Below are 13680 nucleotides of genomic sequence, written 5' to 3'. Positions count from 1 at the left end.
CTTGATTACGTTAGGAGTTAAAATAGTGCAACAACCGTAACTAATCTTTCGACATTCAAATTTTTTTGTACTAAGCATGTAATCATTATTATCCATCACGTTGATTTATGAAGCTGTCAGTGTCATTTATGTAAGCGTCTAAGATATTAGCCTCACCTGAACCCACTGTATTACCAATTATAATGGTCCTACTGTTCTTCTTGAGTTTAACATTTATCGTATATTTTTTATAGGCTGTTACTGCTTTAACTTTAATATTTTAATTAAACATACTAGATAAATGAATATCAACTGAACACTATTAAAATCAATAGTTAATAAGCTGTTGGTCTTCTCTTCTTCGTTACCTGATGTAAGAGAAAATGATTTACATTGCCTATATAGCTTTTTCTTGTTAAAATAAGTAGCCGGCGAAAAATGCTGTTAAAAAAATAAGTTCACTACAAAACTCAGAAATTCAGAATGCAGGATAACGTCCTTCATAAATGAACATGGTTACGACAGAAACACATTGGTCAACACAAAAAAGAAAAAGTGACATCTTTTGCCATGACCACTACGCCTACAAATCACCGTTTGCTAACGCTGTATCTTGCAATGGTTGCCACGCCATAAATCTTTCCTTGTCTTTTCAAGAAACATTAGCGATGCTTTATGGGCTAGTTTACAAGTACTTTTACGCGTCCGTGACCATATTAAGGAAATCCCATTTCCCTGGCAAGATATTTATCATTGTTATTGCTGACCGTAAGACCAATAATTCAAGGAATGCAATTAACAGTGATCTTTGAATGATATGTACATCAGCATAATTTGTACTGCTTTCAGCGATTTTTACCCACGTATGCATTTATTATTATATATTATTATTACTGTATGTATGTATGTATATATATATATATATATATATATATATATATATATATATATATATATATATATATTGCACCCACAGCATTTATTATTATTATTATTACTGTATATATACAGTATATATATATATATATATATATATATATATATATATATATATATATATATATATATATATATATATATGATATATATATATATCATGCCTTATGCCAGCTTTCTCATTTACATCACAAAAATTAAATCTCACATGTCTTTCTGGTATGTCATCTATAACGTTCTACAGTTCTATATAATATTCGCCTTTCCTTCTTCGAAGTGTTCATTTGTTGGTGCATAGCACACTATAATACTCAAATTGAATTGTTTCAACTTGAATCTTACCAGTTTAATCTACTGCACAATAATCTCCAGTCAGTTAGTGCCCCTCTGTTTTTTTGTGTTGAGATCATGCGTGCTCCTACTTTACCAATAACATCTGCTCTTCTTATATAAATAAACATACCTGCACCATCCAATCTCTCTTTTCCCATTCCAGTGTACTGTGATTTACAATTAGATAAGAAGGTTAGACTTAAACTTTTGAATTCGTTTTCTGCTTGTTTAATCTTCACATTTTAATGTAAGGTTCTTACATTCTAGTTTCTTCCTTTTTTTCCCACAGTATTTATAAACAGGATGAACCCCATATGACCAGTACTGGGGACCATTACTATAATGTGTCCATTCGTTAAAGTGACGGAATTCTTCATTTCCTAGCCGGCTTAGGCCAACGACCTTTGCGCTGCCGACTGGGTTTTTGCAATGGTCATCTACCAGGCGTCCAGAGTGGAAGCTGAAGAGACAAAGCACTTACTGCCGTGACACTGTCCATCACCCGAAAACCAATGATTTCTGGTGCTCATCCTGAACAAGGACATAAATTTTTATTGCAATCTTAACCTTTGCCTAGAAAGGTGTCGACCTACACGGCAGTAGGGTCTTGTACCCTGAGCCTGAGGCGCTAATCTAGGGCCAACCTGACCTGGTGCTCACTAAGGGGAAGGGACACAGTTGACCGAAGGTATTTACTTTAGCCTACATACCCCATTTATCCACATAATGGACAAGGAAGGCATAAAAGAGAACTGCAAACAAAAATGGGGTGCAATTTTTTAGTTTTTCTGCAGCAAGTTCTTTCAAATTAGAAGCACTTTTACAACAAAAGGATATCTATAAACAGAGTTGAACATTTCCTTATGGCAGCCGTAGAAACTAAAGAAAGAATAAGAGTTCTCAGGAATTTTGGGAGCTATTTAGGACCAGATTTTGGTATCAACCCTCAACTTGTCAATGACAAACTAAAGTTCAAATTAAAACATAAAGCTGCTTGAAGATGAACATCTACAGCTTTTGCTGTTAACTTCAAAAGAGATTTTCAGTTCTAGAAACCACTTCTGAGGAGGAGCAGAAAATCGATGAGGATGGACTAACATCTGGTACTTATATCAGTCTGAAAGGAAAGAAGCAGTGAGAAATGGGGTAACAAGATTGAAACCTTGGATTTAGATAAGACCATGATTGAAACCCTGGATTTAGATGAGACCTGGGACAAAATAATGTATAAAGCCAAAGGTAAGAACAAATAAGAAAGAACATCTGGACACAATGGCTGATGATGCTTACAAAACCGTGTATTCAGGGAGTGCCACTGGGGTAAAGTTAGCCCAAAGAATTATTAATGAAATGTCCATGGGCAAAAAAAAATGTTTGTCAAAAGGATGAATAGCTCCATAATAATCATGGAGGAAGAAGACAACACTGGGTAGAACAATTTTTGAGGTTATGAATAAGAGATGAGGGGATAATTCAACTGATATACCAGAAGCTAAAAAAAGGCCCAATTGTATTAATCAATAAATTCACATATTTATAATTATATGGTTATAATCACGTTAATATGGAATCACTACAAGAATTATTCAAGCTGAAAATGAAAAGACACCTCTTATACTAAATTGGCTATTTTGCAGATTATGGAACGAGAAAACAAAACCTGATGATAGGGAAGTGGAAGTCATAGCACAAGTATCAAAGTTATACGACCTCTTTGAATGTGGCAAATACAGAGGCATTGCACTTGTAATAAAAATATACAGTACGTTTAATCTAAACAAATTAGAGGAAGAATTTATAAAAATGCTTAGAGATGAAAGAAAAAAGTTGGTTTTAGGAAAACAAAAGGAGTTGCGAAGATCAGTATTTGGGTTAAGAAACATATTGTGCAGCACCCTATGGATGTTAAAAAGCCCAACCTGATCGCTTTTGATAATTATGAGAAAGCACTTGACAGTGCTCTCTTATAATCAGGTCTGGCAGCAAAATGAAAGCATCCATGAACGAAGCAAAGGGAAAGCTAATGTTGTTTGGGTCTTGTCAAGTGAATTTGCATTAATAGTGGTATTCTAAAAGAGAATGTTATTTCTCCATTGCTGTTTACCCATCTCATAGACCTTAAAATAAAAGTGGTCAGAGATGGAAGAGAGGCTTGGACTGGAGGAATGATGGTAACTTGGCAAGACTTACGGTAAACAGATGATACTATTTTATTCAATAAAGTACCATTCAATTTACAAAGGTTTCTTAAGAGTGCATCCTGTTATTTCTGTTATACCTCAATTTACCTCAAGTTCCATCTCCAGAAATGTGAGGCATTCTTAAAAGGAAGCTTTTGTGGTGTTTTACTTAAAACACCACCACTGCCTAAACTATGCAAACACAAAACTCAGTCATATATATATATATATATATATATATATATATATATATATATATATATATATATATATATATATATATATATATATATATAATATTATGGATTTCAGGCCTTTTGTCTGTAAAGAAATTGCTGAACACTGTCAGTTTTAAAGAAACAAATAAATTTTTAGAGCAGAGTGGTAGTTTGAGGGCCAAGAAGCCCAAGTTCCCCTCGCACTTAATCTGTTCCAGGGGAACACTTGTGTTTCCTAACAAGCGAATTCTTTTGTATTTTCAAGGCCGTACCAGGCGAAGCAGAGCCCCAAGGCATACTGTGAGCCAAAAGGAAGAAGCTGTTTTGAAGACAAGGAAGCAGTAACTCACCAGCTATCGTCAGAGTAAGGACACTTACCCAAAGCCTTCCGAAGGCTGATACAAGGGAAGACCCTACATCTCCACTGATGCCCTGAAGTGGGGCAACCATTTATTCTGCCTGCCCACAACTGATGTAGGAAGGAGACCCATTCAGGTTGCTAAGCACTGTCACATTGCATAAAGGTACGGCTGGAGTGCAAGTTCACCCTTACCATATTCTTTTATCACGAACTTTTCATCTTTATTATTCCTTTTCGTACTCTCTTCAAGTGCAGTGAAATTATGTCAAGTGTCCCTTTATTCTCAGGGAATTAATGAATAATTATCTTTTTGATAGTGATATATAAGTGAATTAATAACCTCCTCTAATCTTACTCTTGTTATTTATGTCCATGTGATAGGCATTTTGAGCGAATTTTCACTCCTGTCATCTCTCTGCTTACAGGAGTTGATGACCCGTGTATTATGATAATTGCAAGTTTCCTGTCTAAAGCATGTGCCTCGAATCAACACAGAAAATCCGTTGCATAAGCTAAATTAAGACATCTGGAACTAATTCCCAGCATTCAACTTTCAACTCATCAGGGGGGGTGGGGCAAGATTTCCCGGTGCAGAGTAATTCCTAAATGCATTAATATTATGATTATTGATCGAGAGATGCCCTGTTTGCTTTGCTGTCCAATTTTGTCTGTAAATTGTAAATAAACCGCATGTAATTGATCGAAGTATTTCTCTGGCGATCTTACATTCCCTTGTTTATTCTCTCTTAGTTTACAATTTGCAGCCCATTAGCAACTGCTAGAACACGGCAGGAATCTAAGAATTCCTGGCTGCAATATTTATAACTATATACATATATACCGTATATATATATGTATATATATATATATATATATATATATATATATATATATATATATATATATATATATATATATGTGTGTGTGTAATTTTTATCACATCACCATTACATTTAGTTTATTCACAAACGTTAAGCTACAAATGCCATTTACTATCCAATTCGTCCTACCTCGGAAATAATACCAAAGGGGAATTAGAGCTGCAGATTTGATCCACCGCAGCAACCTCCTCCGATTTGAGTGACGAGGTCTCTACCATTCGGATGTCAAGAGAGAGGTGTAAGTTGATACCAACTCCGCCATACATGTGCCCATCAAATTCGGGTATTTGTACTTAGCGTTGGCATCAGCCCACCCCCACCATGACAGCCGATTGGTACATTTGAAACACGTAGTTACTTATGAATTTTTATCATATCACCATGAAATTTTTTATATTCACAAAGTTTCAAATGTCATTTAATATCCAATTTGCTCAAACTTGGAAATGATGCTGAAGAGGATTATAATTGATAAGTGGTACGTCACCTGGCCGATTTGATCAACGGCCAGCAACTACCTCCGACTTCCGTGACGAGTGCTCTACTCTACCGTTCGGATGTCAAGAGAAGTACAAGTTGATACCCACTCTGCCGTACGCACGCCCGTCGACTGCGGATATTTATACCTACTGTCAGCATCAACCCACCACCACCATGACAGCCAATTGGTACATTTGAAACATGGAGCCATTTCTGAATATTTATCACATTACCGTGACATGTTGTACGTATCCACAAACAATAGGCTACAAATGTTAAATGTCCAATTCACTGCCTCAGAAATAATACCGAAGAGGAATTATAAATGATACGTGGACCGTCACCTGGTGAATTCAATCCACCGAAAGCAATTGATTCCGACTACAGTAACGAGCTCTACCATTCAGATGTCAAGAGTCTGCTTTACAGATGTACGGCAGAGTTATGGCAGAGTCAGTATCAACCTGACATCCGAATGCTAGAGCCCTCGTCACTGAAGTCAGAGGCAGTTGCTGTCGGTGGATCAAATCAGCCAGGTGACAAACCAGTCATCAGCTATAATACCCCCTCGGTATTACTTCTGAGGTAGAGCGAATATGAAATTAAACAACAATTGCAGCTTAACATTTGTGGATATAGAAATGTTACGGTGACCAGATAAAAATTCATAATTTGCAACCTGTTTTAAATGTACTTATTGGCTGTCATGGAGGGTGGGTTGATGCAGATGCTAAGCACAAATATCCGCATTTGGTGGGCATATGTACGGCAGAGTCGGTATCAACTTTTACCTCTCTTGACATCCAATAGTAGAGCAATCGTCGCCGAAGTTGGAGGTAGCTGCTGTCGGTGGATCGAATCCACCAGGTGACGAACCACTTAACAATTGTAATTCCCCTTCATTATTATTTCTGAGGCAGAGCGCACTGGATATCAAGTGATGTTTGTAGCTTAATGTATGTATGTATGTATGTATGTATGTATGTATGTATGTATGTATGTATGTATGTATGTATGTATGTATGTATGTATGTATGTATGTATGTATGTATATGTATATATATATATATATATATATATATATATATATATATATAATATAATATAATATATATACTCGTATATGGCTCCTTTGTTTGTTCGAGTAGTGTTTGTAAGTGTGCAAGCATGCTTTTGGTTAAGTCACGTGAAATATGTAATAAATATTATTATGGCTTATCTATATGCCCAAACGAAATAAGAGACACCGAAAACCCAACGGCTACAGCAAGGAAAGCAACCTAGTTTACAAACAATAGGAAAGAATGAGTAAGCATTCGCAATGAATAACAGTACCACGAAAGGTTCATGGGCAACTTGTATCGCTCATGAGGATATTGTATTGCATGTTTCATAATCACATAAACTGAAAAGGAACCCTTATAATTTATGCACTACGATTCTGTCTCCTTGAACACGTTATTTATAATTCTCAATCGGGATCTAATGGCATCTGATACAGAGACCGTTCATCGAAAACGTAACAAGGATAAGTAGCTGAACACTTACCATATCCAGAGCATTTTATTTAATGACGTTTCGCTAAGTTTACGTGTAGCATTTTCAAGCTAAAAATAAAAATGAGAAAAAATTTTATAAAGTAAATATTTACAATCCAGAGGCATACATAAATACTGTACAGTGAAAATATATTAAAAGTATAAAATTATCAAAAATGCTAAAAACATTTAAAAACACTATTTACAAGGATATGTATACCTCTGGATTGTAAATTTCAGCCTTGTAAATTTTTATTTTTTGTTTGAAAATACTACACGTAAATGTGGCGAATAGTCATTAAATAAGATTTAAATAAGATTCTTTGGTATGTGTTTAAGTACTTATCCCTACTACGTAATTAGTCTTTACTTTAGCTAACTGAGAATATCTAAAACAAGCACCTCCTCTTATGCAAGAATTATTGTCCTACAATTTCTCTTGAAATAAGATATAACAGGACTTCTTGTATATTTGTGAACGCGTAAAAAACACACACACTTATGTGCATATTTACTACAGGGAAAATGGAAAAATGACTATATATCTAGACCGGGCATGGAGCTACGAACCTCATGTCTATAAAAACTTGTTGATAATCCGAGGCTCTATCCTTCTGACACCTTCCCCTTTGAAGGGGAAGGGCCTATGGTGAAAAAATGCTTACATAAATATATTTACATACATACATACACACATACTTATATATATGTAATATATATATATATATATATATATATATATATATATATATATATATATATATATATATATATATATATTCTCTCCAATTTCAAAATATGAACCTGACTTTTTAGTATGCTTACGACCTTTACGTAGAAAGGAATCTCTCACAGTCTCAGCTTTTCCCTGTGATTTTTGTCTGGTTCCAAAGCATTTCCCAAAATTGGAACGTCCATTACTTTATCATTGATCCTTTTTATTGTACTATAATGAGACAAACTAAAAAACGGAAATACATCAAACAGAGCACGTTTTACGGTGAAAAAAAAAGAAACTAACCGTTGAAATATGGCAAATAAATTCAGTGAATAGAAATGTTCTTACGAATTTCTGTTTACATAAGACAGGTAGTTATTACGATTCTGTTAATAATTTGTCCATAATTTATCTTTCGTCACTTTCGAATAAAATCTAATTTGAACAGCATAGGCAAAAGAATAATTATTCCTTTAAATATGTCTCTTAAAGTTCAAAGGAAACGCTGAGTCATTGCAATTATCTTTCCCACACTTCCTCCAGCCTACGAATTTGTAAAACAAAAAAATAAGTAAATAAAGAGAAAATAAAACAAAAAAGTACTTGATACAACAAAGTCATCCTTCGCATTATACAAGAGAAAGGAAACAGATATCGAAGACATTTTTTTTTTTTTTTTCATAACACATTAAGGTGGAAGTCGCCCATCTTTTTCTTGCTTATGACATTTTAAGTTTTCGAAAGTGTTGCTTCTTTGCTCAGATTACAGGGAGCGAACTGTGAGAAAGTTATGGGCCCGATTTACCGTATCTATTCAATCAAAATCCAAAGCAAACTTTCATGTTCTCTGCGTCATATCGGAAAAATATTTCGCTTGTCATGGAGACAAAAATAAAACAGAATTGCTAAGTGTTTCTTCCTTGATTTTTCTTCAGTTGCTACGTTTTTGACTAACTGAGGTTTCCTCTTTAATAAATAAATAAATAAATAAATATATACATATACTGTATATGTATATATATATATATATATATATATATATATATATATATATATATATATATATATGTATGTATGTATGTATGTATGTATGTATGTATGTATGTATGTATATATATGTACATATATACATGTATGTGTATATACGTATATGTATACATATATTTTTCATATATTTATATATACATATATGTATACATATATTTTTCATATATTTATATATACATATATTTCGTATATACACACACACACATATATGTATATATATATATATATATATATATATATATATATATATATATATATATATATATATATATGTGTGTGTGTGTGTGTGTGTGTGTACACACGTCTGTTTATTTCACTGGATTAAAAAAAACTATATTCTCTTTACAGAAACTTCTAGTTTTTAAGATAAAAAACAAAGTAATTGTTACCTGTAAAATAAACAACCGCTCCCCATCTGATTCTAGATAAATAAGATAAATGGATGATTTAATACGTAAGATGGATGAAAATTAAGTCATGCTACTAAGAGAGTAAAAAATAAAAAACTGAAAAACTAGTTACAATTTTCTTTAAAAGTTAAGCAGAAGGAAGCAGATATTCTGTACTAACTGCGGAAAAGTCATTCGAGTAAAAAATTAATGACCTCTGCCAGAATCATTTTTACTGGAAAATGTTCCAGTCATCCTCTTTCAATAGCATTGTTTTGTAGCAAGACTATTCCTGTATCATGGACGTGTACCCTTTGATCATATAAAATTGCATCGTACTGATGGTATATTGCACCACTCGAGTTCTTTATTTTAATCAGAATTTCTACTTGGGTTATGGTTACTTCACATTTCTTGTCTAATTTCAATCTCAACATTTTTAACGATTAAAATAGACGTTACAAAACTACTTTTACATATGACTCTTTCAAGTCTTCAAGCATCATAAAATTTGACTCTGCCAGTGCTGTAAACAAAACTATTCATCAGCAAGAGGTTTTAATTGTTTCTGCTTCAGAAAACTACAAATAGCTTTTGGGGAACCGCATAATAATTGGCTGATGCATAGTACCAGCCAAGTATTTTTGCGGTGGAGAAATATGGTTATTCCAATTATCAGCAGGAGCATTTGCAGTTACGGAGATAAGAATCCGACCTTCGAGGTGGTTTAATGCTTACATTGAAAATATTGTAAACATTAGTCTGAATGAATATTTTCAGCCCTTCAGCCAAAATGACCCTCCGCAAGTTTGCTCTATTCGGATTTCTCCCATTTTACTTAATTAAATCGGGCCTTGCAACAACGATGCATTTGAATATGGTTCGGCAAGTAAAAAATACTATACAAATATCAAACATCAATATCACAAATACTGGGGTCCATAACAATATTTCTTATGTTGGCGTTTGCTGCAAAGGTGAAGATGATATTTGGAGCTTAAAGAATTGCTCGGAAATCTTCCTGGTACCCAATATGTCACAGTCAAAGCTAAGGAAAAAATAGAGAAAAAAGTTTTCGAAAGGCAAATTCCTTTTTTACTATTAAAATAAAAATCCTGCAATATTTGAATTATGTTAACTTTTGTGGATCTCTCTCTCTCTCTCTCTCTCTCTCTCTCTCTCTCTCTCTCTCTCTCTCATCTATCATACACACGCCAACTCTCCATGTGTTTGAGCATGGATACATTTTGGGTAAGAGATAGATTTTGCATGGTAAAATTTAGTAATACCTTGAATTACCTTTGGAACATACAACATACATGACGATAAAATCCCGGTGTAATATACTTTAAAATAAAAATATCACAGTTACATGTGCTGTAGCGTTCTTTTTCTTTTAAATCTCAAGAATTTCTCATTTCATAATATCCGAGGTTGTACGTAACATACCTCGTATAATGTCACCAATGACTGGCATTTTGAACTTATTCCAGTCGTGATTATGTTATGTGCATGTGATTCTATATATGATTATTCCCGGAATTTTCTCTCAGTATATACCGTAACTAAAATCGAGAAGAGACTTACGACTCCTGATAATCCATTCACCTTATAGGGTTGAATTTTAATAACCGGAAGTCCAGAGTACTGTGAACTAAGAGTGAAGAATCATAAAAGACAGTCAGGCGCATCATACATACATACATACATACATACATGCATACATACATACATACATACATACATACATACATACATACATACGTGTGTGAAATTTTTCTTTCCATCCTTCGCAAGCGTATTAAGATGAGGTTGCCATCCTAATACCTTTCTACGACCTGACAGCTCTTCACTGCAGTCAACTAGCTACCAGAAACATGTTTCACTGCTCATGTCAGAGTAAAAACAGGTTCCACAGGGTTGTTGCCTTTACTGCCCTTATCCTTGAGCCTGGTGGTCCTATACTGAAGAAGTCGAGTAACTATTAATCACGCATATCACCTTTCTCCTTGATGAAGTTTTCAAGAGGCATACCCTTGTATTTCAAAACAGCTTTTTTTAGAGATGACTGGTAACCCCGTTGGCATTCAAAAGGACCGTTGCTCTAGCGCCGTTTGGCTTTTCTGCTGGTAGAATAGAACAGAATGCAGAATTTAGGCCAAAAGCCAAGCGCTGGGACCTATGAGGTCATTCAGCACTGAAATGGAAATTGAGAGTGGAAAGTTTGGGAGGTGTAAGAAAAGTAAAACCTGGCAGTTGCACTATGAAACAATTATTAGGAGATGGTGGACAGCAAGATGGAGGAAACATAATATAAATGGAAGAACAGTAAAGGATTAAATTCTTTGATGTTTTCAAGATGATTTAAATGCGTTGCGCTTTAGCGGAGACAAGTCCTTTTAATAACCCGAGAGTGCAAATTACAGAACTGTCACACGGTGAGATTCATATCATGCAAAGAGAGAGAGAGAGAGAGAGAGAGAGAGAGAGAGAGAGAGAGAGAGAGAGAGAGAGAGAGAGTTAAGATGTCATTATTAGTATCATCTGAATTCTAATACATATATGTATTTGATGTATCTGGAGGGTTGGAAGCCTTTTCTTCAGCACGGGTTCACTGATGTGCAAACAAGAATTTATAGTTCATTTAGTTCATCAGCGCACACCGTGATGCCGGGATGTTTACTGTGAGAAGTACAACTGAAACCAAATATTTCCACGTACAGATACGCACGCTCTAGTACGCTGAAGTATTATTATGTGATCTAACGTCAATCGCCGGTCATTAAGGTTACCAAAGATAACAATAGGCACTTATCACGTCCAAAAGAAATGAAGAAACTTGAAATGTGGGTCAAGTTCTTTTATATGCTTTTCCAAAAAAGATTGGTGGGATGTGTACTTGTTTCCTTTTACACAACACTTCTCATGGAAAATCGCCAGTAAACTGAACTGTTACTCAATAAAAAAAACTTGTTTTCTGAAAACAAACTGACTGGAAATGGTTCAGAATGCACAGATAATCTACTGCTGTGAAAGCCTTTTAATATATTTTATATATATATATATATATATATATATATATATATATATATATATATATATATATATATATATATATAAATATATATATATCTTAAACTATTCATTCTTCTTGACTCTCACAAGTTCACAGTTTTTCCTTACATTTGGTTTTCCTTGAACATGAGCAGTTAAAGCTGAAAGGTTTAAAAGCACTAACAACTGGTTAACACTTATAAAAAATAATTTGGTACCGTTGTTTTGTAACTCAATGATGAAGCTGGATGTTACAAATCCTTCTACCCTAATTTGGGCAAAAAGAAACTTGCCAAATAATGTGTATTCCAGTTTTCACAGAAAACTCAATTTTTGCAAGTTGTGGACTAGCATTAAAGAATGTTATTTTAAAAGTGAAGGGCAAGTCACTGATAAAACGGTAATAGGAATTAACCTCATATTATGATTCTATTTTCTCTTCTTTTGGCCTTCAGATAACGTTGACCTGGTTATCGCTATCATCGTGGTCCTGTTATCTCTACCCGGTTTAATCATTACCTCAGCATCTCAAGCGGAAAATCTTATTTCCAAGCGTAAAATGAGTAGGAGGAAGCCCTCCTTGTTTCTCGGAAATTAATATAAGAGACGAGATAAGAGCCGTGAATGGCAGACGAGTAGCACCGCTTCCTTCACCACCCCATTTTCTTTTACCTCGTCTTCTTCCCTTCCCCATGATGGAGCAATTACCAATGGCGACATTTTCGGACGGGTCGAGGAAATGAGCGCCAATGGCCGCCCAACCTCTGAACGTATTGCATGGAAATCCCACGCCATTAAATCCTCCCGCACCTCTTCGCCCCGGTGATGATGCTTGATCATTAAACCTGTTCCATGATATAATGCTTCATTATCCGCTTTGGGGTAATTACCTACCGGCCGGATAATTCAAACAAGACGGCTCTCGCTCATCCGGAACCACCTAAACCTCAATTCACTTCGGAGGAAGAGACGTCCCTTTGATGTCGCAGGCCGGTAGGTGAAAGGGAATTTCTACATCTAATCCATTGACTTTTTCAGCCTAAAGCGCTGCCGGCCATGAGGAACTGAATGAGGGCGTCCCAGTGTGATGACAAGCTCCATTAAGTTTTGGCGTTTCCTTGGTGACCTTTAGCTGCACATTTCTGTAGCAAGAGAGGGATACTGATAACGGTGTAGAAAGAAAGGTGGAAAACTGCATGTTTTTTTGTTTTCAGAACAATTTACGAGTTTATATACGTTCATGATACATATCTATGTTTATACATTTATACGGTCATGTGTATACATGCATGCAAAGACAAACTCAATACATTTTTCATTTATAATGAAATGTAAAAACTAATGCATGTTTTAGTAAATTTTTTTATATTCTACATATATATGTACCTCATACACTAACAGACGAGACGAAACAGGTCCCCCTTGCGGAACTTCAACAGAAAGAGAAATCGGCTAACCCCGAGCATCATCGGTTTACAAGAACCTCGGCTCCCGAACATTGTGCTTACTGAAGTGATGAGTGTAAACCACAGCCGAGCATTATGTGAATGATTATCTCTCCCAGCA

The sequence above is a fragment of the Macrobrachium rosenbergii genome, chromosome 22, assembly GCF_040412425.1.
Source record: "Macrobrachium rosenbergii isolate ZJJX-2024 chromosome 22, ASM4041242v1, whole genome shotgun sequence".
Classification (NCBI taxonomy): domain Eukaryota; kingdom Metazoa; phylum Arthropoda; class Malacostraca; order Decapoda; family Palaemonidae; genus Macrobrachium; species Macrobrachium rosenbergii.
Note: the sequence above shows the minus strand (reverse complement) of the source record.